The 25,705-nt window shown below is 37.1% G+C and overlaps 1 protein-coding gene across 1 annotated transcript in view; it reads left to right on the top strand.

Moving 5' to 3' along the window:
• Positions 1–5,653: 5,653 nt before the first annotated feature.
• Positions 5,654–25,705, top strand: part of plxna4 (plexin A4) — a 248,239-nt gene continuing 228,187 nt past the window's right edge. Inside the window, exon 1 of the mRNA XM_023350185.1 lies at positions 5,654–6,224. The gene's annotated coding sequence lies outside the window, so the exon portion shown is untranslated. The remainder of the gene's footprint in view (positions 6,225–25,705) is intronic.

Here is a 25,705-nt window from a genome sequence, read left to right as displayed (position 1 = left end):
CTGGGTGACACAATCAACACACCAGTTCATCCGTTGTCATGCACTGACTCGTACACACATCCTAGATATCTAGAATTGTCAGCTTCAATACAATTCACTATCCAGTAACTTCCAACATAGATTGAGAGCTGAAAACCTATTTAGGGTCTAAACCAATGAGATATCACTGTCAATCATTGTGTCTAGACAGTGCATACTGTATTAGTTTAGAGATAGACTAATAGATTTTCTACAAAATCAAGTGGATTTGTGTAAAACTAGCTCTTTCGGTTTGTCGGTGTTTTATTTTTTTTAACCAAGGGGAGTGAAAGCTTCAACAAAGAAAAGCAGGATTGAAAGACACCTTTATGAAGATGGACACACTAAATGTGGCATTGCCACCAGCAGCTCATAAATATCATAATCCCTCGGATAGTGACGACTTGTAAATTACAGCACGGGCACGTGTATATACGGAGGGATACACTGAAAGAGATGAATGCCTGTTTTGTGTGTGACAGTCAATGTGTACAAGAAGGAGGACCCACAGGAACAGTACACAACTGTGGGGTGATCCCTGCATCCCCACAGGCTGCAGATAAACCACATACAGCTGTGTTTATAGGGGTTCACTGAGTTAATTCTAAACACAGGGACGCGACGCTGGGTTATGTGTGGGCACACACACATCCACACAAACACATTTTCAGGAAGACAAGGAGAGCCACTGAAGTAACACAGTGCCAGCTGGCATCAGGAGACAGACACCCGCACATCCCTGCAGCCCACTTGACTGCATTAAAAAGGCTTCATCAGAGCCATTCATAAGTCATCGTCTCATTTGCAAGACAAATAGGGAAGTCAGATTGGTCAGCGGATTTTTACAATAGCAAAGCACTGAGATAGCATCCTGTTTAAACGGCGAGCTGGCACAGCTTCTGACCCTACATGGAGTCAGTACAAGGTTGCAGGAGAGGAGAGCCATAAACAGGATTTGGGAGATCAGTTTACTTAGATCATCAACTCTAAGCCACTACAGAACTGTTAACATCTTTTATTTATTCCATGCGTAATCATTGTTTAACAATTAAATAAAGAGTGAGACAATAATACAGTGTCATGCAATACATATTCTTCTCCTACTACGCTACCGGTTGTGGAACACTGTGGAAACACTGCTATGCAAGTCTTTTATAATCTTTTTATTTGTTGTTGTGTATCATGTATCTTTGTTTTTAATGTCTGTGTGGACCATGTGTCTGTTGAACAAATCAATCAATCAATCAATCAATCAATCAATCAATCAATCAATCAATCAATCAATCAATCAATCAATCAATCAATCAATCAAACAAACAAACAAACAAACAAACAAACAAATCTTTACCAAAGTAAAGTGGGTTGACCAGACACATGCAACATTTTTTTTATTTTAATTTATGAAGAAAAAGAAAAAGAAAAAAAGTTAAATACGCAAAAACTACAAAAAGTACCACAGCTGATGTAGGTCTTAAATAAAGTTCTCCTGTGGGGGCCTCTGGGTGACCTAAACAGCACCTAGAAGGGTAAAAACATCCTTTTGCATACAGTCTTTGAGTTAGTTTCCCTTTGTCTAGCGTGAGGAAGAAAGATTAGGACCATGGCTTTGATTAAAGGTCACTGATACTTTCATGTTGCAAACTATATCAATATTGGTCAACTCTAAGCAAAACTAAAACTATTTAACTGTATAACAATAACAAGGTTTATATATATATATATATATATATATAAATTGGGTTTAATGGTCAATGAATAAGTAAATGAATTAGGTTCAAAAAATCTTGTGTTTAGTTTTTTTAAACGCTCCTGTGTCCTTCCATATGATTAATTTATGATCATGCAGAGCACAGATATGATCCTGTTCTTATAATGAAAACTAATTCCTATTTTAATTTAATCCAAGGATGTTTGATCTAAACATGAACAAGACGATTTAGGTCCCACATTTCTGACCTTTTATGAAATGACTATTGTTGCTGTAGATTGCAGAGTCATTGATTTGCTTTGCTTTGAAACTTATCTGATAATTGACAACCACAGTCTGTTGACTTAGCTCTGTTCCATTTATTGAGTAAGTTAATGAACCCAATAGGTTTGCTAGTTTATCTACACGTTTTGTCCTTCAGATGACACCAGTAGATGCCCTCAGAATTGGACACAGAGACCAGACAGTAATAAATAAACATAGACCTGACCTATGTTTAAATCAATGGTTGGTTAAAGACCAAAGCAACTTCTGCAGATTAATCAGCTGAGAAGAGGTCAGTTCTGTGGTGGTGACAATAGGTGTATAAAAGTATATTTTGTACATATTTTCATGTATTTGTTTACTTTTTGTAAGCAAATAAGTACACAAAAGTAATGGTAGGTAAATTGCTTGGATTTTAATTTTTTTTGCCCCAAAATCTGCCACTAACACATTTTTCTTCGAACCAGAGAACTTAGACATATTCAACTTCCTTTAAGTAGGCTAGATCCCAATATTAAGACACTGTACAAAGGTTTAATTTAAGCATACAATAAATGAAAAGAGTTATCACAGGTTTGGTAAAATATAGCAATAAACACAATTCCAATGCAATCTGGAAAATGTGGAAAGGTTTGGAATTTTCACTGGATAACCAAATGCAGATTTTACATGTCTAAGTATTATAGACTTTGAAATTAAACTCATGTACTTGGTCCAAGATCCCCCAATAACGTTTTTGGTCAAATGTATATAGTCACTTATTCAGTACCACACAGCATGATAATACATGTTTGTTGTCTGGTACAGGCCTGACAAATATCAGTTTTAGCATTTAAAGCCTATTAGGAATCTGGAACCTGGCTCTTTAGTGACTGAAATATGGAAATATATATATAACGTATCTATTGAGTTTATAGGATATTAGGATAGGATTATTATTATGATATTATAGGTCCAATAGTCTATTCTCCAGATCTCATTTTAATTACATTATGCGCATTTCATTTTGAAATAAAATAAAACAATCTTTCTTTCATTATTTAATACAGTAGCAATGCAAAACCAATTGCTGCAAAAATATTGAGATTTATTTTCTATAATTTTTTTCCTTTTGAAGACTGTTTAGTAAAGTTTCCTTTCAGTACATTTGAGGGCTAGTTTTTAACGGGTTTAATATAATCGACAAATGTTCTGCTTTGAGGTCAACAGAAAGCCCGGCGCTAGGAGGGTCAGAAAATACGCAGGTGGATTTGATTATTAATTAGAGCTCTGCGCGTTTACACTGTACGAAGGGCAGGCTTTCTGACGTTTTAATAAACACTTGAGTTTTATAAAATTGTGAAATGTTTTGCAACAACTGGGCTAATTTATACGAAAGTTGGATGTGGAAAACGTTCTGGGTAAGAGTGTTGTTTTATGGTTCTTTCTCTGTTCGCTTGCATATTATTCCCCGAAGCTATTAGCTTGTAACACGGCTAACCTAATCATACGGAAGCTCGTTGTTTTAACGTCCGTGTAATATAACTTAAAACTTTTCTTCGTTGAAACTTGTTTTCGATACTTTACTGGGCAAAATCAAAAGCTGCATTTAAGTAACGTATTGTTTCTCAAATGTTTGGCTAGCAAACCCTTCCTTTAAATGACGTCAGACACGTCATTTAAACGGACACAATGGCGGCCTTTGTTTGTGTTGTAGTTTGTGAAATTGGCCAGGTAAAAAACACAACAACAACAACAACAAACAGCTGTTTCAGACGGTGGGGTGAAGTCGTACAATATGCATAAAATGGTTTTATAATTTTTGAAATTTGGGAAATTAGCACAACATTCTTGTTCCTTCTTGATCATTATGAAGTGATTTTAATGCCGTATGTTGGTTTTAAATCTCATTGTATTGTTCTGTCACGACTGCTTTAAATATGCTATAACCTTAAAAAATGAAGTTAAGACATTATTACCATCTTCTTTTCATTGTAAGCAATATGTAAAACCCAGTCCGTACAGTAAAGGACCTTTTACCCTATAATATTGTTTAATGTTTTTTCTTAGAATGTGTTGCCTTTTAAATATTCACAGAAGAATGTCAATAAGTGGAATACAATTGTGTGCAACATGATGGCATTCAAGAAAAATGTTAAAGTAGCTATCAGACTTTTATCAGCAACCAGTCAAAAGTGTTTTGAAGTTTTTCTGATCGCAATGTCTTGTTAATTTTACAATATTGCTCTGATTAGATGTTTGGTTTGCATGTTAATATTAAAAACAAAACAAACAAGCAAAAAACGAAAAAACAGTAAAATCACTTGAAAATTGTCAAATATGCTATGTCTTTGAAGAAGAATGTACTTTTAACAATTACTAATTTGAACGCATTCATTTTCAAACGAGATAATTAAGTCTACGAGGTGTACTTGAATGCACCATAAGATTATTATTTATTTGCATAAAAAGCTGTGTAGATGTGGTGTGACTAAACAATACAGCAGCACTAGTGTGGAAACACGTCTTTGTGGTGAAATTGGTCTCAAAATGACAAAATGTCAGTGAAATACGGTTGAACTTGTTGACAGAGGAGTGTGCAGGTGTATTTATGTGGTTTACATTCGGCTGTTTGCATTGGTTGTAAAGACTAGTTGGCCTGTAGGTGGGGCTCTGATGCAGTGTTTCAAAGCGAAAGTCCCCGCTCTGGAAGTGAGAGCAGGGGGACAGGAGGCAGGGCAGAGGGAGAGGATGCTGCTGCAGACTCTTTAAAAGACCTTAAAACTCTAGATACAAAAAAATGTAGCTGGTTTAGGGGTGGTAACTGAATTCCCCATTACTACAAAAGGGTTTATTTGGACACTTTATAAACTCATATGGTCATTTTACTTGCAGAATGTGCTTCTTTGAAACCTATACAGCCCATAAAAAGTGTTGCTTGTATAATGTGTAGTCTGTGTTGATGGATTAGTTTTAAATTGCTTTAATGTGCACATAAGGATATTTTATGGAGAATGCTTTATTCCTGTACCAGCATGCAGCTTATTTCGCTGAATACATGATTACATAATTAGGCTTTTGGAATATTAATTGCTTAAAATGCAAAAGGGTGGTGGGGGTGCATTCCCGAGGCATGCTAAATATCATCATTAGGGGGGAGCAGATTTAAATCCCTCACAACTATGCAGAGGTCGTAATTATGTTGCTGTGTGTGCCTAATCTCTGCCTTTAAATGATCCTGAGATTAGATACACAAATCCGATGATCTGATCATTTCACCCCTGTATTGTAAAAATTCCATTTTTGGCATTGCCAAATCCCATTCTTAGCCAGATGAACGCATTACAGAAACACTCTCCTGGCATCACTGTACATTTTACAAAGCTTAATACTGCATGTTGTCCCTCTGTGATTTGAATAGTTAGAAACGCAGCAATTAATTGCATAATTTGGTCGATTTCATAAACATGCGGTCATTAAAATGGCACTAGTGGCGTGCTTTAGATCCTTGTGAGGGCTACTCCTGCCTTACAAATACTCCTCTTTGACGCGGGCTGTATTGTTATGGTCTAAATGCGCATTGAGCCTCCAGCCAGGCTCCAAGAATTTAAGATAAACCAAATCCCTCCCGCCCTTCGATTTGGGATGTCACTGCGGACGAGGCAGGGACGCAGGTGAAAACATTCGTCGAAGCTCCATCCTCTCGACCCGAAGCTGAAACAACTCTGCTTGCCTTCCTCTCCACCTCTGTCCGTCCCTCCCTCCGTCCTCCTTTCCCTCTCTCTTTCGCACTCCGCTGCAGCAGCCTCAGCACCTCAGTAGGGCAGGAGCACCGCACTGAGTCACATCTACACTACACGCACGCACCTTCACGCACACAGACGCAGCCTCCTGCGGTATATCCCGTGTACGGCGCAGCGGCTTTTCCCACGGCATACCAAGTGCGTCCTCGCCGGGAGATGGGAGGTGCGGCTGCCGGGTCTCAGAGCGCTCAAAGCGGCTTGGTGTAGAGCCCTGCTGATCGGGGAATGCCGCTGGAAGTCTGCTGCTATTTCTTTTCCCAGTGCAGGAATCGCATTTTAACTGTGCCGCTGTCCGGGATTTAAAGTGAACAAGTCGCTTGATCAGGATATATCGTTATTCTGAACCTTTCTCATTTTTGGGGAGGGAGTGAGCAGAGTTGGAATTTGCTGTGGAGGTGCCCCTTTCTCCGCAGTGTCGATGCGGTTGTGACTGATATCTGCATAGATTACAGGTAAGGAAATAGTCTTTTTAAGAGGTTAGTTCCATCCACCAGGACTGTTTTAAAGCGCTTTTGATGCGATAATAGCCGTAGATCAGGCTGGGCTTCCTACTGCACCAGCCAGGTGACAGGAGGCGTGTTGCACCTGTTCTAGCTGCGCCATGCCCGCTCAGCTCAAGCGATCGGACAGACTTTATCCCGCTGCAGGATCAGTCACCTGTCCCTCACAACAGTATGACTTTTGATATTTAGGACTGCAGAAAACTAAATTACCTGCCACTTCGCTTGATTCGGGACCTTATATTGCCCGAGTCACCTAATTTTTGCGCTGCCATGCCCTTCATGTGAGCCGACGAGAACTGCATCCCAAACTGTTAGTCGCCCTCTCTTTAAAATTATTAAATATTAGGTCACACATAGTGCCTAAAGGGATTGAAGTAATGTACATGCCTTGCTTTAAATATAGGGGCGTTCAGACTGCTTGACTTCAAAAGGAATCAGTCTAGACTTTGCTTTAAATTATTGAAATGGTCAAACTAAGTAACGCTCCATTTCCCACGGTCTTATCTGACATATTTAGAGGATATGGCTTTCTGAAAAGCTGCAGTTTCATTTCAGTAAGGTATTATGATTTACGTTGGATGGATTTTATGCAGACTAAGTCGACATGCTAAAGATAACTTTTCTGCGTGCTCTTTGTTTTCACAATAAATGTCAATTATGGAGCAACTTTGTATACATTCTGAAAAACTTTTTTAAAGCTTCCTTCTCTCAGAGCAGTTCAGGTCACTGGGATATACCACCTTCTTTAAGACTGGATTTAACATCAGAGGCCATCCTATGTTATCAGACTAGACTTTGTCTAAGTTTAATGTCAGTATTGTTGTGGCAGAACTGTTTTAATTTTACGGTACTTAGAAGATTAGACATAAACTTGTTTTAGGATTTCAAATGTTTGTGCAGATTTTAACCCTTTGCATGCTCAAATGGTTAGACTTTTTTACTCTGTCAAAATAACTGTAATGTGACTTAATATAAAGGGGAAATTGAAACAGATTTATTTAGCATACATTTTTTTTCCACAGCAAATGATGTAGGGATCTTTGACTCAGTACTCAAAGTTAAAAACTAAGAATTTTCTTTTGTTTTATTGGAAGGTCAACCATCACCTTATTCTCCCTAACTCAGGGTCATTTTTCTATAGACTGTCTGCATTTGAGTATGAAGATTTGTTGGTGCTAAAACTGTATTTGAGATAAAAGTGAAAGACGCATGACATTGCAGACTGTTTTGACATGCTACATATTCAGCCTTGCAGTATGAATTATGTGTTATGGTCAAATCTGTCTTGTACATTATTCCTTAGCTCTCTTTATCATTATATCTATCCTGCATTCTCTCCTCCCTTGCTCCCACTATTTTCACCTCATGCCCAGAAAGCTGTATCTCCTGCCTGTAGATAATGCAGAACCCTGTTACAGCAGTGGCTCTGAGCCCCTCTACTGGTTTCTCTCTCCTTACATCCACGTTTTTATACACTCGGACTCAGTGTATAATTTCGCTCTTACTCTTGCAAATCCAATTTCGATCATCTTATAATTTTTGTAAAGATCACTATTTGTCAAATATCAGATAGTTTGATTCCTATGTGCTTCTATTGCCATGAGAAATTGTGTATTTCTTGCTGAAGTTTTGGATTTTTGTTCTTGAAGAACCTGGTTGGATACCACAGTCATAGCTGTCTTAAACTTATAGGGAATAACTTGCTGAAAACTACTTGGCTTTTGAGATTCATGTGCATGAATTCAAATTGCATGTTGACTTTACTTTTTATCTGTTATTGTGACAAGTTGTTTTTAAAAAAAATTATATCTTATTTTAACACGTCTCTGCATGTGCTTACTCATTAGCTGTGTATATTCTGCTGTTGCAGTTGTCCTGGAGCAAAAATATTTAGTTCCAAAGCAGTCTGATAATCCCATTTTGTCATCATTTTGCATCCTTGTCTTTTCATCAAATTCCAACTCCGCGTTGACCTCTGTGAACATAGTAACACCCTCAGCCATGCTAATTTTCCCTTCCTCTTCCTGCACGCTGTCAATCAAAGGCTGCCATAGGACTTGGAACGGCAGCTTTTATTGGCACATAAGCACCTCACATTGACATACCAGCCCCGGTGTGTCGGCCAATGTTACGGCTATAGCGCTGCAGTTTGACAAGAGCAGGCCTTGTCAATATTATGACTTGCTAATGGATAAACTCTCACTCCAGCCTTGGTAGTGAAGACATTAACTGTGTTTTGGGGGCAGTACCCTTGCAAGAATAAGCGCCACATAAAATCTTTGCAGCGTATTCATGTCAAGGGAAAACTAACTGGATATGAATGGGGAAAATCACTGACAGATTCTCCATAGTGATATAAATGCCTAGTGGCCATGTAGGCAAGATCCAGCGGAAGTGTGTTTGTGTGGCTGAGTGTGGGTGTGAATGATGCATCTGTGAATGGCTGGCGAGGCCCCATATGAATACTTCGGTCACAGAGACGTATCGTCATGTCAGACTGAATGATGCGTCTGTGAATTAGACCTGAATGGAGTTCTCTGTTTGTTCTCATTCTCTCTCCCTCTGTTTCCCTCCCTTCTTCCTTCCCTCCCTCCCTTGTACACACTTACACCCCTGTGGGCTGTGACAGGACTACCAGACACAGGCCAGTGTCCAATTAGGCTCGCTCCTCTCTCACGCCACCCAACACCACAGAGGAGATTGCAAATTGTATTTCTGTGTCCCCAACTGTTCTTCCTGCCGTCATGTGTCTAGCATATTTCAGAGCAGTAAGAGACAATGACAGGGATGTTAACCTGAAAGCAGGTTTTAGGTGGTGTGATTCTTCCCCCTTTTTTTTTAGCTTTGATAATAGTTTGTTTCAATGCCTTAACCTTTTCATCTCTCTTATACCTTTTCACCTATAGTGATACTTCTATCAAACTTTTATTAAAAAATGAATGAGAGAGAAAATCACAAAATTGTGCATTGCTAAAGTGGAAGACAAATTGTACATAAAAGTGCTGCCTGCATTTGCATTCGAGTCAACACTTTTTAGAACCACTTTATGCTGCAGTTACAGCTTTTGGAGCTGTGATATGTCTCTTTCACTTTTGGACATCTAGATCTAAACTTCAATGAGGTTGCAATTAAATTTTTAGGTCTCAGCCTTTGACTAGGACATTTTAACACAAGTGTGCTGTGATCTGAACAGTTGTGTTGTAGAACTGGCAATACTTGTTTTGTTGTAATGTTAAACTCTGACTCTGTGTCAAGTATTTGATAGCCCCTAATTGTCTAACAGATTGATGCTGTATTTTTAGCTCCATCCACCTTCTCTTCAGCTTAGACAAACGTCCCTGTTTCTGCTAAAGAACAGCTTCCCCATAAATCTGATATGCTGCCATCACCTTGTATCACAGTGGGGATGTTTTGTTCAGTGAGATTTGCCCCTTCTTCAATATGTTTCCTACATGAATAGTGAACTGCATTTCTTCTGGCGTTATTCAGCAGTGGTCTTACTTCATGCCATGCTTCCATTAAGGTCAGACCTATGGATTGCACCGCTCAGATAATTGGTGTCATGCAGAAAAATTTATGCTGCATTAAAGGAATAACAGTTTACAAGTATGTAATTAAGCCTTTTATTATGCACCACTGCACTACATATTGATGTCTGCCCCAGCCATGACAGCAAAATCCAAACTGAGGATCTTCAAACAAAAAGATTTGTGAATGCTGTGAGAATAAATTAATACATGAGATAGCATCCATTTTAATGAGAACCGTTGCTCTCATCTGAACAGTAAAGTCAGCATATGCTTCAAAACTAGAAAGATTTGTCTGTGTATATGTTTTTATTGTTAAGAACATCTCTTGACTGCAGAGTCCTATTAAGATGTCACTTGGCTTTTTTAAGTGGTTTAACACATGCACATGCTCTATCACAGCTGCACTGCTTTTCTTTCCTCCCTCTAGTATTCCCTGGCGCTATTATTTCATCTTATTACTCAGTCCTTCTCTCTCACAGTTTCTGCCTCTAGCTTTCCCCTTCTATATCTTTCTTCCTTACTCAAAGCACATAACTTTATCTGTGTGTGTGTTTGTGTATGGTGCAAGGCAAAAAGAGCAAAAAAAAAACAAAAAAACAGATTGCTGTGACATTGGAATGACCTATGAGGAAGGGTATAAACAGAGAAAAGGATGTTGTTGTAGACGGGAGGCAGAGCGATGTGGAAAGGCACCAGCGTATCAGTGGGTTTGCCAGACTGCTCGTTTTGATAAGACCATATTAGGCGTTTCTCCCTATGATTCATATGGAGCTGTGACTCTGATGTATAAACAGTTCTCTCTGATGCAGCGGCAGTTGATGTGCTATGGCATATTGGTTCTATGCTTGTGTATGTCAAGCCAAGCATGACGAGCAGTAAATTAGTTTTGTTTCAGATGCATGAAATGATGAGAAAATTGCAGACTGTCTTAGGGCTTTTTTCGCACTTACATTCACTCTCATTTGCTCCTTCACTGGTGCCCTAAGTCCACGCAAGGATTAAGTTCCTAATTCTGTTTTCATCCTGGTCCTTGCAAAGAAATGTAGAAATTCATGCTGTAGCACATGCAAACGTACTTGCATGCTCCATTAGTCCAGATCAGAAAGAAACCCACTCTACTAAATATTCTCCTGCTTCTCATCTGAACTGATTTTTCCTCCGATTTGCCCAACATGCTGCATTGACTATTTTATTGTTCATCCACTAAACCTGTTAACTCTGAGAAGTTTTTGTACTTTTTAAAACTTTTCCAAAGTTTTGTCATTCTATAATTATTAACACAAATTTATTTTATCATGGTTTTAAGGTGGTTTACAAACACTGAGACATAAATGCAAAAGACTAAAAAAATAACCCTGCACATCACGTTGAACAGACCGCACACAGTAAAACATGGTGGTAGCAGGATCACATTATGGAAATGGTTCGATTTGGTTGGGACAGGGAGACCGGTCAGACTTGATCGCACAATTGGAAGCAATATAAAATCTGTAACGCGGTGCAAAATACTTGAGACAATAAAAGCAGAGACCAACTCTGAATATACAGTCAGAGCTAAAAAGGTTGGGCTTACTAAATTCATGGTTTAGCACAGTTCAGGGAAAGCCCAGGCATAAATCTGATTGTGGGTAGACTTAAAAATTGCTGTTTACACTTTCTATCCAATCTGGGTTTATGCTTTTATGCACAGAAGAATAAAAACAATAGGATACATATTAAAATGTTTGCCTTTGTGACAGAGGTATAAATCATTTTGCAGAAGTATAAATCATTTTCAATTCACCATATTCTTGGAAAAATTGCTTGTAGGTCAGCCTTTTCTTGTTAGTTTGAGAATCTAGAGCTTAACCTTTTCGAGCAACAGTGCATGAAGCCTCTTCAACATTCTTTCAAAGGTTGTTTGTGGTGCGTTTGCTCCTAAAAGTTACCCTCATCATAGGCCTCAACTCTTCTTGAACTTTATTACTTTGCTGAAGCTGTGGATTGACCTTAATAAGTGGTGCTCTTTAGAAAAATTGAACTTGTTTCAGCTTGAAAAGAGAATCGATGCTCGATGTTTGGTGTTGAAAGAGGTCAGTGACTTCCTTTTTAGTTGTGAGCTCTCAAAGCATCGTTTCAAAGTGGGAATGTTAAAAAAAGACCAAAAAAAACCCCACATACACACACGAGAGCTTTCATTTAAAAAAAAAAACCCTAGAATGCAGCCAATAGCAACATAGCTGAGAATAGGTCTGCAGTTATAATTTACTTATTGAAATATGGTATTGCTCTCAGTGACTGTTCGCAGACTTCTATAATCAAGTATACCAAGATTATTACTATATTTTATTTACAGAGACAATTCACTGTGCTAGTAGGAGGGATCCTGCAGGTTTCCTTGGAGAATTTAATGATAATATACTCTTCTATTTTTGTCTCATCCCCATGCTGTTACACTCGTTCTTTTACCTTGACACTTTCAGTCCCCCCTTAGTGTCGGTGAACATCAATATTCAGTGCTAGCACAGTAATTGTAGAACAGCAGGTTTAAGGGGAACCCCTGCTGCTTTTTTAGCCAGAAGGTAGTGAGATTGAGTGAGAATCAACTCAGTGTTATTCCTTCTTTATGATAACTCCACCTCTTCCTGTGTTCTCCCTGCCCTAAGGCATGTTGCTGTCTCGCGGCATAACTTGAGGAATGTTACAGAAAGAATTAGCGAGACTTACACAGGGTTTTGCGTTTTTATTCTTTCTGTGCAAGACTCCGCTTTGCCTTTCCTGAGTATCTTTTTTTCTGTTGATAGGATTTGGGATGGCTTATATCTGTGCAAAGGCATTGATTGACTCGCAGCCAAACTCGCACCAGAAAGTTGGAGACTTTTTTTTTTGCTCACTTGGCATAAAACCTTGCATTTATCTTTTCAGCTAAGTCTTGGACTTTCAGCAGTTTAGTCATTGCAGTTTGAATCAAGAGCAAGATTTGAATGTACGATTTTGGACTTATATACCAAATAAAGTCTTTCCATATTTAGTCATTAATCAGTTAAATAATAGTTTGTGATACAAATCTTTTTTTTTATTAGGGTTCCAAAAGCCTGGGAATTTTAAAATTGGATACTTCCTATGGAAATTGAAATGAGTAATCTTGGAATTTAAGATGGAGAAGTCTGGCCTTAAATGGAAATTTTAAATTAAGCAGAAGAAAGCATATGTTGTTTTGACTAAAAACCTGTTTTTGTGCAATACATTTGGGTACATCTATCCATGGGTCTTGAACTCCAAATTTCAACGGTTTGAGTTCTACAACTTTTAGAGGTCTCAACAAACCTGAGTTAAATATTCATTTCATTAGCATAATTCTGTAAAACTTGATTGTATGCTGAAGAGGTAATTCAGCCATTTGATTCAGGTATCTGGTGGGCTAGTGACACATCTAATAGTTGCAGAGCCTTCGCCTTGAAGACGGGAGTTTCACCCTGCTGATTCATACTATTTTGCAATCCTGCTTACTGCAGGGGCATTAAAACTATGCCAACTACATCCTCTTTTTTCTCACCAGAAATTCATCGTATCATCTGAATTTACAAACGGATGTAAAAATTGCTTGAGGGTTTTATTCCTCACTTCAACCATTTTCTCTTCTTGTCCCTTCTTTCTGCAATTGTCATGGCAGTTGTTCCAGCTGAGCTTTGACTGAGCTGTTGTAGGTCCACCAGGCAGATGTTGAAACCAAATATGCAGGACCACACATGTGTTCAAAAGGGTTTCCTCCATCTCACTTCAAGCTTAAAAATGACCGTGACTCCATGAAAAGCCAATGCACAGCAGAAGAGTGGAGAAGAGTGTGGAGAAATGCTAAATAACAATTTTGCATCCTCTTGCTTGCTGCTTTATATGACTTTTGGCTTGAAAGCTTGTCTGATGTGTTTATGCCACAGGCTTGGAGCTGGAGGTAAAAGGAGAAGCATTTAGTAGTAGGTAACCAATAAGTAGGGATAAGCTGTGAAAAGTTATGTAATCAAGTGTAAACTCTGTTTATCCATTTCTCAGTTGGTGGTCTACTTCTCACGTTTGACTAGGGTGAAGAAGGTTTTGCTTGTAAATTTAGTTAATAGTTTTCTTTTCAGGTAAGTTTCTTACCTGAAAACATTACATGGTTTTTAGATGAATGGAAATAGAATAGGTTCTTGGTACTTTTTGTACTAATCTTTGCCATTCCTCTTTGCGTCTTTTTTTTTTTTTTTTTTGCTAATGTGCCACAGTTTGTATTATTCAAAGTTTAGACATGTCTTTAGGATAAAGGAAATTTGAGCTTAAACAGAAAGTGTTAAAACAGAAAAGGTTTAATGCATGTGTTTTGAGCAAAGATTTTGATTTAAGAGTTTGATTTTAAACATATTTTCCAGATTTAGGTTTCTCTTTTATTTCTCATGTTTCAGTTGTAGTTTATTCATCTAGATTTCAAAAGTTTCTTTGCTCCAGGTGGCAGATAGAATCTGTTTAATAAGTATCTATACTCTCGTTTTTACATTTTGACACATTATCGGCACTCAATGCCGATTGTAATGTTGTAATACTGTAATTACTGTCGCAATACTGGAACATATTCTTTATCTCATATTCTTTGCATTCTTTTGCTTTTTATTTTTACAGGTTATTAAAAAATACTTGGCCTTCAAAGCAGATGATGCTTTTAAATGAGCACACTTGTTTTAGCTAAACAAAATCCTTAAAAAAGCAACAAAGTTTTTATTTCAATTTACATTAATGGGCATAATTATGCTGCATAAATTATTCTAATGCAATGAGTTGACTAGTTAAACATCAATATTGTAAACACTTTCATTTCTAGCTCACGGTGGGCTGCTTTCCATAATTACAGACAATTATTTAAAATAACTGGCAATTATTACCTGCTACGACTTTATGACAACATTGGTTTTACTGTTTGGATGTGTTTGTCAAAAATGGTGCACAGAAATAGATTGCCATGTGTGCACAAGCACATTTAAAAAAAAATAATTTAAGGACATGATTATATTTAGTTTGTAGAGCAAGTTAAATATCAAGTCACTTAATCATAGGCATTTCTTGTAATAAATTTCTCATTTTCACTTTGACCTTTTATGGAAATTACACATCCACTTTGCCACTTCTGCTCGTTTATCAGATCCGGGTGGTAGCAGTTGTACGGCACAATTCACTGAATGTGCTTAAAACTGGAATATCTCAGCAGCTGTAAGGGCACATTTGACACATCTTGTCAAACTGCTCATTTTTCAGTGTTCTGAGATGGTTACAGTCGAGGCTGCAAGTCTCTGCAGGTGTAGACATTCTGTCTTCCCTGGTGTGTCCCACATTTTCCATCTATCCCACAAGGCATAGACTGAGGTAATGTGTCCTGGATAGGAATATGAACAGGAAGACAAATTATGACATGATTTTTTTCCCCCATCAAGAATGTAGTTTGAACAAGGCTGTATGTCTTTTTTTGACAGTGAAAACTAAAAAGTCAAGATTGAAAATGCATGAGAGGTGCATTTTCAGTAAATGTATCAGTGTCCTTCCGTAACTTTAGTTTGTGCTTTTATTACAGTGAATACAGTGCAAAAGACAGTTTGAGGTATTCTTGGTAAATTACCGTCAGTCATTGTTGTCAAACATTCAGTGTAAAAACTGATATCCAGTATTGTACTGTAAATTTTAAAACTGAGAATCAGTTTTTCTGTTCATGGTAAGTGATCCAAAATACTGTAAATGTGTTGATGAAAACATACGAGTGACTTTGCAGTAGTTTTACTAGCTGTCATAACCAAGAAGTACTGCAAAATAAGATATTTTAAGATCTTTCTCTAAGTTCTGTAATGCAGTACAACTATTACTATTACTGTAACTTGGCATACAGATGATGATGCACTTTTGGAAATTATTTTCAAGTACAAATTAAACAATTTCCTGTAGAGAATGAAAGTATGTAATTTTATAAAGTTTTCTTTTTGCTACCTTTTTCCCTTTGCCTTTTTTGTGGAAAATGCAAAAAAAGGCTTTGGAACATTCATTTTACGCATATATTTTTTATTTTGTTTTAATTAATTTACTATTGTCTATTACCATCATTTACTGTAGGCAGACATTTGTGATTTCTTTTTCCTTACTGTGACATTTGATCTATGTATATATTTTTCAGTGAAATTCTGGTAACCACATTTGCCAGTGATTTACTGCATAATTGCATAGTACTGCTAAGCTATAGTTTTTCTTTAAGAAAGTACACTTAAACTGACACAAGTGCCAATTTTTTTAAATGTTGATGTCATAATTATGACTTACTGGGTTGCATTTCCCTTAATAAATAGTATTTTCTGTCTTAGTGGAACAATAGGAGCTTAGGAGATGGTAAAGTAGAAAAAAATAACAGATTAATAATGGAACAAGCAGCGATTCTTGTTCCAGCTGTGCATCACAAACCAGAACTGGCATCTTAAAGACTTGACTTCTAAGGATTATGAGGGAGAGCTGTAATCCATGTGCTTTGAGTAAACCAAATCATCCACTGCTCTGATGAGGCTCACAGATGTGCATTGTGATCTGCTTTAGTGTAGATTTGTGTGTTCCTCTGAGTTTTTGCTGGTGTTTTATAGAAGGGTGTACGAAATGGAAAAAGTGACTTAAAAAACCAAAACCATTCTCATCCTTTACCTGCATGTAGTTTAGCACCTATTTTTGGTTTTGTCTTTTGACGATTTATATCCAAGTCTGTGTGAAACTTCAAAGTCATTAAAAAAAAACTACTGTAGAAGCAGATTTAGAGATGCATTAAAACAGCTGTTTATCGTTTTTATCATAATCATCCCACAAAGCCTTCAGATTTATCAAGCTTCCCTGTCTAAGAAGTTAATTTCAGAGGTCAAGTCTGTTTCAGCAACTACTTGCTGTTACTGCATGATTTAGAAAGAAGGAGCTAAAATCTGGATGAACATTAAAAACAAACTGTCACAAGATATTTGAGCCTAGGCAAGTCTAATCTTGTAATGTGAACTTGTTAAAAAACCTGATTTTGCTTGAGGGTTGCTTCAGAAGCAGTCACTTTAGCGTGTCATTATGTTTTTTTTTTCCTTTCTTTGTTCTGGTCCCTGGCGAGCTCAAACCTGTTGAAAATTAACACCTTTTTATGATATCTGATACTGGAATGATAAATGTGTTAAGGATTTTTTGATGGGCAAGTGTTTTTAGCAAAACCAGCCTTGTATTCACTCACTCAGTTATTCGTGTACATCTGTATTAGCACTAATTGCTGCTGTATTTTACCGATCTCTCCCAAGTTCTCTTTTTATTTTACTGTTATCTTTTATTTATTTTACTGCTATCCTGTTATCCAAAGCTGATTTATTCAAATAATGCGTTGAAAGTTGTCTGCACTGTCCCTCAAGGCACCAGTAGTCTTAAACTTGTCTGTACCTGGCCCACAACTCCTCCGCATCTTCTCCCTGAAGCCCTGTCATTATGTCTACATGTTGGTACTTTTCGCTGAAGGTAATTTGGCATGTTTATACAGAAAATTAAACAGTGTTATTCATGTTTCCTGACTTTAATTAGTCTGACCCATTTTTATGGTTCTGTACAGGCTTTTTCACAGAAGAAGGTGAAGAGATAAAGTTGCTGCTGGTTTTCCCTCTGATTTTAACAAAACTCAACTGTCAATTTCTTTTCAAACACATTTGTGTGTATGCTCTGATGTTTCATTTCCTCACTGACAGCGTAGGCTTTAAATACAAATGCAAACAAGCCCTGCTGTTTTAGCTTATGTGTTGGCTCAATTCCAAATTTAAATGGGAAATCTTATTATCTCAAACAATGTCTTCTTATATTTGTGTTCTGGTGACTACCCCCAGAATTGGAGAAGCTAAAATTTAATTAAAGAAACTTCACATTAAAACATAGCTTTTTAAAGTTTTTTTTTTTTTTACTTTCATGTTTTTGTGCTGTTGTGCTTAGAGGCAATGCTTTGGTGGATTATAGTTCTAACTCATGGAATACAGCGATGAACAGTAGTAAAGCATTTTCGTTTTGTACGGGTGCTTTCGTTTATGTGGTGCATCCTTTAATATATTCTCCTGTTTGGTTCTTAGCCTAAGTTCCTTTTGATATCTGCATTTTGCCCCAACTATTTTCTTTGATTCTGGGGCCTCATTTTGAGTTGTTTTTTAACTTTCCTCCTTAATCCATTAACATTATTTCCACTATGTGAATTGTTTATTAAGATTGGAGCTTCATTTGTTACAGCTTGCAGTGTGACTAGATTGTCTGGATATTGCTGAATAGAGAAGGTGAACATGGTATATCTGTATGTCTAAAGGGAAGCTTTTATGATAATTATGGTTGTGAGTTGATGCAGAAAGATAACATTGCTGGGTCAAAAATCTCTTGAAGGAAGAATATGTAAGCTGCAAGGTTAAGAGTTGTCTTTAGATCAGAGTTGTCATGTATTTAAGAAACAAGCGAAGAATCCCAGTAGACTTGTACCTCAAGCACTTAAAAAGCAAGGTTATTTGAGTCCATCTCACTGAAATACACAGTCATACACAAATACACTATTATTTGGCCTTCTTTCAGTTTTGCGTGTCATTTTACAGTCTAAAACAAGTCATGATTAGTCTGTCTTGATAGGGAAAGGTATGCTTCAAACCAATAAAAAAAAGAAGTAACAAAATTGGGTGAGGAGACGAAAGGCTGCTAAAGAAAATGTTACAACAAATCTCACTCTAAAAATACTGCCCTGAAAGGAGAGGTCATACTGGGTAAGTGTAATTTTTACATGCAGTTTAGCATTTTGCATTTAGTGTATCCAGACTGGGATATAATTATTGTCTTGATTTGTTTGATGGTGATTGATCATTATAGCTCCATGAGTGAATCTTTGTCATATACAGTATGATCAGATGTTGATGATCAGATATTTATTAATTTCACTATATAACTGGTTCTCTGTTGTTGTCGTTCTGTGCCAAATTTGAGATTCCCTCCTCTCAGGCACTTGGATAATGTCTAACACAATCAGAATGAGGTGCTAATGGCAATCCTTCAACTCTATTAATGACTTTAGAGATCTAGATCTGCACAGATAACGCTCTACCAATCACAAACCACATCAGTACCCACTTCAGCCTAAGCCAAGAATGTGAGTGTGGAGGTCTGTGTTCATATGTTTGAATAAACTTACTGTGAAACACAAAGTTGTTTGAGTGCAATTTAATCAGTGATACTGCACTGTCACAATATTAAGATTGATGATGACAAAACAAAGTGCATTTGAACTCTATCATACAAAGGAGGATTTGTAATTCCCACCATATGCAAGAACAAAGACTTTAGTGTCAAAATCTGAGCGCAGCTGAATGAAAAAAGAAAAGATTAAAAGCACATACAAGGAGTTTCTGTTTTTATAAAAATAGCATGTACTTTTTTTTACTCTTTCCAATAATCAATGGATTTTTTTTATTGGTTTTACAGCAAAGCTTTGTTATGATTTCTGAACAGCTTTTTGCCTGTCTCTACTGTCATGTTTACAGTTTATCTTTGGTGATGAAGGAAGGCCACCTTGCCATCACCCTAATTTTTAACACCTTTAATATTTTTTATTCAATTGGTTTGAACTTTGACTAAGCTACTTAAAAATGTTCCACTCTAATCTCATCCATCTCATCGAGATTTCTGATGAGATGGATAAGACTGGCAAAAGCTTATAAGCTAATAAAACGAAATGAAACGTAAACATAAAGCCAAAAGGCAATCCATGCTTTGGACACTTTGTTTAAATTTGTTTTGCTCACTTTATGGATTTTGCTAAAAAAAAAATTGAAGATTAGAATTTTTCATGTTGCCACTATTTTTTTTATGCTTTTCAGAAAAAAAATGGCATTAATGTACAATAGTCCAGTCTACAAGTGATTAAAGCATAAACTATGTAGTTTTTGTGTGGACTGAGAAAGAAATGTTTAACTGAAATAGTTTTCAGGTTAGACTTGAATCAAGCTGACTGAGTTCATTCCCAGAGCTTGCTGCTTTTGCTGCTTAAGGTTTTTCTCACTGAACTTCAGAATCAGTTTATCGTTGCTATAGCAAACCAAACAAGGTTGCCTTGGAAATTAATCTTGTTTTACATGTAAAAGAAAGGCGTTTTGAGATATAACATCTTTTAACATGTACTGTTCTGTGAACAGAAAAGTATATTTGGAATAAACTGAGTAAACACAGATGATTTCCCTTGGAAATAGTTGTTTTTAAACTCAAATATTGCTTTAAATTATTCATAAATTGCCATTGAGGCATCTTGATTCTTGTAAACATTTTTGATTGCGACATGTGTAGTCATGATGTTCGTCTTTCAGGCTGTGTTCTTGCATTTAGTTGACATATACCCAGTTGACAACAGCTCTGTGGTGGATTAGACCTCCTAACCTTGATCTTGACAGGGTATCTTGTGACAGTAATCCATGCTGCTAATCCACGTCTTGATGTAAACACCAAGGACAACCCGCCTTCTATTTTCTGTGTCCTCATTTTTCCTCTCCCTACTCCTGCCTTTCTGAAAGAAGTGAGTTTGCCATCTGTTTATTGTATCAGCAGGGGTCAGTTTTGTGGTGCTTATGTTGGACCTACTCTGTCCCTATTCATTACTTAAACTGTTGTCTTTTAAATGAAAGGGCTGCCCAATTATTATCCTACATAATTATTATATCTGGCTACGATTGATAATAACATTGATCAATTTTATTAAGGTGGAGCTGTGTTGCTCACAATAGCAATGGTCTAATTTTTTTTATGAATGAAAACAGTTGTTCGCACCTACTGTAAAAGGGAAACCTATTGCCTTAAATGCATTCCGGAAATGAAATATTGACGTTTGTGTTTTCATTTGAGGAAAATTTTTTTGCATAGTATATACCCTTTGACATGCTGTGAAATTATTTGGCTTGATTGTATTATTTATTTGTAAAATGTTTTATTACATAAACAGAAAATCCTGTTTTATGGTCAGCCAAATTTGTGTGTACTTGAGGCAGAATTGTGATGAAGTGTGTTCTGCTCTGTGGTGTCATGTTTGTGTTTGTGGATTAAGAGGCATGTGTACAAACATGCATTTCTATGGATATTCCAGGCCATTGAGGGACTTGGTTTTCCTGCTGTCCCGGTGGGTTGCTACAATTCATAGCAGGGCTTACTACTCTGTGTGCCAAAGCACAGCAGGCAGGCAGACAGACTCGGTTGAGTTTGGTGGGATGGGGAGGTCTGGAGCCTACACCAGTCACTGCATCCCCAGATTTAGGACACACAACTTTACCATCTAGTTCTTCCTTGTTTCTTGTTTTGCTTATTTCTATTTCTCATTAAAGTGTAATTTTCTGAATATTTTATGGTGACTTGATATGTAGTACCACTGAAGACAAGCTTCCTCTTGTGCTACTACAACCAAAACTATCTTGCAGATTATTGTCTCAGGTTAATGACACAATAAGCTGACATGATAAAAATATCACATCATTGTTTTTTATGGCAATATCAAAATCAGTTTTATTAAAGTAAAAATATACACAGTGTATACTGTTTGCTTTATACTGTAAAGTATAAGGCAAACACAAGAGTAAAAATAGAGTTGTGTTCAAACTCTTTGTGCAGCATTCAAGGCAAACCCTACATCACTTTAATTAAAGAATACAGTTTAGGTAACTTTTTATTTTGTTTTTATGTATTCAAAAAGCCACCAATTAGCATACAGAAGGAGGAAAAAAAAGAGAGTTGCCAAAAAAGAGAAGATATTTCATACGTCAATCAAGTGATGCCTATCTGTCATTTCAGTCAAACAGAAAGAAGAGCTGTCATCTAGGCTGTTGGACAGGGGGAAATACGTTACTCACACACAGACAAAACACAACCAACATTGTGAGCTCAAAAACCATTTTAAATAACTTGTTTCACAGAAAGCACTTTGATGCCTGAAAGGCTAATTTTGGGCACAACAACCATCAGAAAATACATAATAGATGTGACAGGAACCATTTTTACTTTGGCAACATTTGAGCTACCACCAGAGATGACAGTAAAAAAAAAGAAAAGACGACAAATAGGCTTCAACAAAGTAACCCCCTCCTATGAATGGTCTGATAGATGGGGGAAGCGTTTATGTGAGAAATTACTAGGAAATGAAACGGCTGCCAATTTCTTTTGGAAACAGCTTACCTTCTCACAATAAGAACAAAAAAAATTCAAAAATATCTTAGTTGGAAGCCAGCCTTGTGAGTAAACCAGGATTATGAGATGAGTGGGTGAAAAGTGGGGTAATTACAGAAATAAAAATGCTGTTGTGTTTTAGGGCAGTCTCTCATGCATTTAAAGAGAATGAGTGGCAATGTCTCATACTGGGAATAAGAAAAGGGTGGCACATACATACACAAATAATAAATGATAAAACAAGAGTCAACTGACTACATACACAAAGATCAGCCAATTATTAGTAAAGGCTGCAAGATGATAGAAGATCACAGGAATGTCACTGCTAATAAACTATCTAGAAATTATCCAAATTATTGGTGGAGAATTGTAGCTCTACTAATTTTAGTCAAATATCTATGTATACAAAAGAATACGTATGTTAAATGATTTTTGCATTTTCTTTTACTAGAGTGCATTGTTTTTGCAGCATTTTGTTAAAAAAATGTTGACCAAAATTTCGCTATTAACTCCTCATTTCCAATTTATCATGTAATATTTACCCATTGGTTAGAAGTGACACCAGAATCACAGAACTTTCAGATTTTCTGGATTCTGCATCCTGTTGTATATTTATTTTTTATGGGTTGGCATGTAGTGTCACACTTTTCCGAAAGTGAACAAAATATAAAGCTTCCATACTGTCAATTTGCATTTGCTTTGAAAAATCATTGTTCCTCCTTTTTATCTCAAGTATTGCATCTGAATTTATAAAGAATGAAAAAAGAGCAGAGAAAAAGTCAGACACTAATAGCACGTGAAATTAAAGATCAACTATGCTTTAGAATGTCAGTCCCTCTTTATGCCTGTGTGTATGCGGGCGTGTGTGTGTGTATGTGCATCTTGTCTGATGTATAAATCCTCAGAACCAGAGCAAGCTTTAATTAATGGAGTTTGATGATTAGCAGGCATAGGCAAACAGCAGTTAAATGAGCTCCCCCCCTCCTTTCCATCAGTGAGGATAATTGCGTCTCAGCAACAAATTTATGTGGCAGACACGCTGCCTTTGCAGGGGCATCACTGATGAGGTGTTTTTAGAGCATTAATGCTTTACAACTGCCAAACTTGCATTTCTCAAGGGAATCTGCATGAAGCTTTTGTCTTGTTTTTTCATAGTGTGTTTTTTAGTTTGTAGCTGTAAGCTGAGTGAGAATGCAGTTGTGTTTATACACAGGAGAATAGGTGAATATAAAGGATTACCAAGCTCCCTCTCTCCCTTCATCATCACGGCTCACACTTTATCCCCTTTAGTCTAATTTCTCAGATTCCTTTGCTTTTGCTATTTTCCTGTTTTTACTCACTTGCAGGAAAATGTCAGCTCAGATTTGCTTGACCATTCATCTTCTCAATGTGAAATTAATATTCTACTCCTTTTTTAAATTTTTGACTTATCTTATGAACTGAGTATACTGCCAACAGTCTTTACGGTTGCAGCAGCTTTCCTAAGGTCCCCTGTTTAAATCGTGATATGTGAGATAACTCTAACTAGGTGACACCAAGTGTAACTTTTTGGTGTATCTATAAATCATTTTGCGTGAAACAAAAAAGCACTCCAGATGATGTATCCCTGTGATACAACATGGTACTCATTCTCTCTAGATCAGGAGTCTCAAACTCCAGTCCTCGAGGGCCGCTGTCCTGCAGTTTTTAGATGTGCCACAGGTACAAAACGCTGGAATGAAATGGCTTAATTACCTCCTCCTTGTGTAGATCAGTTCTCCAGAGCCTTGCTAATGACAGAATTATTTTATTCAGGTGTGGTGCAGCAGAGGCACATCTAAAAGTTGCAGGAAAAAGGAAAGCGGCCCTCAAGGACTGGAGTTTGACACCCCTGCTCTAGATGCTTTTCTTCAGTGGGACATAGAAGCTGATCAGAGCTTCTATGTCCATGTGAGTCGGGAAGTTAGTCTTAAAGGTTGAAAAATCATTTGAGTGTGGTTGAGGTCCAAATTCCAGCAGGATAAATGATAGCATATTTAGTGCAAAAAGGTATAGTCAAAGTAGACCTACCACTTTTGGGAAAAAAGTGGAAAGATTGCTGTTCAGACCATCTCCATTCAGTCTGAGCTTGAGCCATTTTGCAAAGAGTTTTCATTAATAATTCAGCATGTAGATGTCCAAAGCTGTAAGAGACACTTCCCAAAAACCCTAAGTAGTGGGTGGGTTGTTAGGGGACTCAATAAAAATACACATCATACCTTTCAGAGTATTATCGGTAAAATAAATGAGAAAAAAATCCATGGATATTTATGTCTTTTAAAAACACAGTAGAACTGGTTGTAGTTAGATGAAAATATATTCCCGGGGGGAGGTGGGGGGGGGGTTACTGAATGCTGTATCTATGCTTTAATCAAACATTTTGCCTTTTACTTAGCAGGTTTAGCTTTCTGAGACCAATCTGGGTCTCGGATTACTTCATGTACCTTGCAGAGTTACTTTATATTTTACTCTCTTGGTCTCCATTTTTTCTCACCTTGCAACCTCATTCCTTTGTTTCAGCTATGCTAACGATGCTTCTCGGCACACACATCTGAACATGCCTCACCTATCTCTGGATCAGTTTGTATTCCTCTCATCATCAGCTCTGGACCTCTTATCATGTGCTGCAAGCTGGCTATGCTTTGCTCTTGCTCTCTTTATGTCTTCATGGAGAAATTGAGAGTGTCAATTCTGTTGAGAGGTTGCATTTTCCTCCACCATGCCTGATGAATGTTTGTATGTGCCCTGAAACGAGATCTGTGGCAAGATAATGCTGGATATTGTCCGCAGTCATTGGTTAGGAATGTTCATGATGTCTAATCATAGTAATGATAATAAATTTGGAAGTTTGGATTTGTGCTTTGTTGTTTAGAAATTAAGTTTTAAGCTTTTATGTAGCTTTATGATTTGTGGCGATTTACCTTTTTTCCTCTTATCAGTATTCATTCAAAAAGATCAAATTTATGTGAAAACCAGTTATGTGAGATTAAATTAATGTTGATACATCTTTTTTGGCTGGAATATCCCTTATATTGATTCTTGAATGTATTGTTTACAAGTAGTTCTATGCTTTACAAGATTGCCTTCAGTAGTGTGAATTTACAATAGTTGTATTGGTAATGAGGAGGTTGTGCAAATGACCTTAGGTCTAAAGGGAAGCTTATTTTTGCAACTGCCAGCGTTTCCAACCTAATTGTTCCTCTTTGGCTCATAAACCTCCCTCTTTGTGTGTGGATATGTGAGTGTAGGTAATTTAAAGAGCGAAAGATGGTCCTTTTTCTTTGCTAGCAGTGTCAGCAGGTAAGCTGCCCTATTGGGAGAGAAGAGAGAAATCGCCAAAGCATGCAGATTGTTACTCCAAGGGGAGAATCAATTAGGGGCATGGAGACTGGAGCGGAAAGGCAAATAAAGATGGAGAGAGGCAGGAGGTCCATGCAGAAAGATGGTGGAGAGCCATGCTGATCACCTCCGTTGAGACAATGCATTACTCTTCCTGTTTCTTGTCCCACTTTCTGTACCAGATTTAATAGTTTGACACAAAGCAACAAATTAAACAAAAAACTTATCTTATTTCATTTAATTTTTGTCTTTTTTTTGTCTAGCTCATTGATCCAAGTACAGATTGCTTTAGGGTCTCTAACACATGGCATATACACCTGTTTAAAACTTTTAATT

Source organism: Xiphophorus maculatus, chromosome 17, assembly GCF_002775205.1.
Source record: "Xiphophorus maculatus strain JP 163 A chromosome 17, X_maculatus-5.0-male, whole genome shotgun sequence".
NCBI classification, from domain to species: Eukaryota; Metazoa; Chordata; class Actinopteri; order Cyprinodontiformes; family Poeciliidae; genus Xiphophorus; species Xiphophorus maculatus.
Note: the sequence above shows the minus strand (reverse complement) of the source record. Positions and strands in the feature narration are given on the sequence as shown.